Consider the following 1,202-nt stretch of genomic DNA (forward strand, 5'->3'; position numbering starts at 1 on the left):
TATATCTGTGTTAGTGTAAACTACTTGTACCTGATGATGACAAAACCTTGTTGAAATGTTGTACATTTGCTGTTATGTTAAACTTATATTAAAGTTTTTCTTCATTACCCATTCAAGCCGTCTCCAAGCATTATTAATCTCAAAGTGGGTTCCTCGTCATCAAATCTTTTTATGATGTCATATCAAGTGATTTACCATTTACTTTAAAACACATCTTTGAAATCAGCTATAATGAAAATTTAAATGTGATTGGATAGAGCAAGAATTAGACCTTTCACTTGATAGTAAGGTAAATATAATGGTTTGAGCAGTAGTTTATGGTTTTGTGGGAGAGTTTCTAATCCAAATCAAAGTGTTTGTGTGTTGAGTTATACCTATTTCAAAGCTATAGAAATTTTACTAGATGAGAAGACTTCATAGCTTCAGTTAAGTTTAATGAGTATGTTTGGTGGTGGAAAAATATTCTGATGACTCAAGTTCTTATTGATTAATTATTATTTTTATGTTTATGTAATAAATTGGTTAATTGGTTACTTAATGATTTATAATTGCAATGATGATATGTTTTAAATAAAAACTTTACCATTATAAGTGATAGTAAAACATGTTTTCATTATTTGCTTATCAGTTTATTTGGTTTACACAGATCAGTCTGGAATTATTGTTTATTTTAAAAGTAAACAAAATGGTTGTCTTGACATTAGGGATTTGTGAAATAGTAAATGTTCAGATTATCATTTAAAAAATTTTTATCATTTTTTTTTAACTTTATTTATAGTCATCTTATGAGAATAATATATTTTTTTTAGCCATCTCATGAGAATAATTAATTAGTTGAATGTAATTCTACTAATTACCAAACTCTAGTGACTCCTACTGGATAAATTGTATGACTCCTACTGAACAAGTTGTGTGACTTCTACTGGACAAATTGTATGACTCCTACTGAACAAGTTGTGTGACTTCTACTGGACAAATTGTATGACTCCTACTGAACAAGTTGTTTGACTCCTACTGTACAAGTTATTTGACTCCTACTGAACAAGTTATTTGACTCCTACTGGACAAGTTGTGTGACTCCTACTGGACAAATTCTGTGACTTATATTGAACAAGTTCTATGACTACTTCTGTTGAGGTGCCCGGCATGGCCAGGTGGATAAGGCGCTCGACTCACAATCTGCGCGTCGCGGGTTCGAATCC

This window comes from Limulus polyphemus, unplaced genomic scaffold (assembly GCF_000517525.1).
Source record: "Limulus polyphemus unplaced genomic scaffold, Limulus_polyphemus-2.1.2 Scaffold123, whole genome shotgun sequence".
NCBI lineage: Eukaryota > Metazoa > Arthropoda > Merostomata > Xiphosura > Limulidae > Limulus > Limulus polyphemus.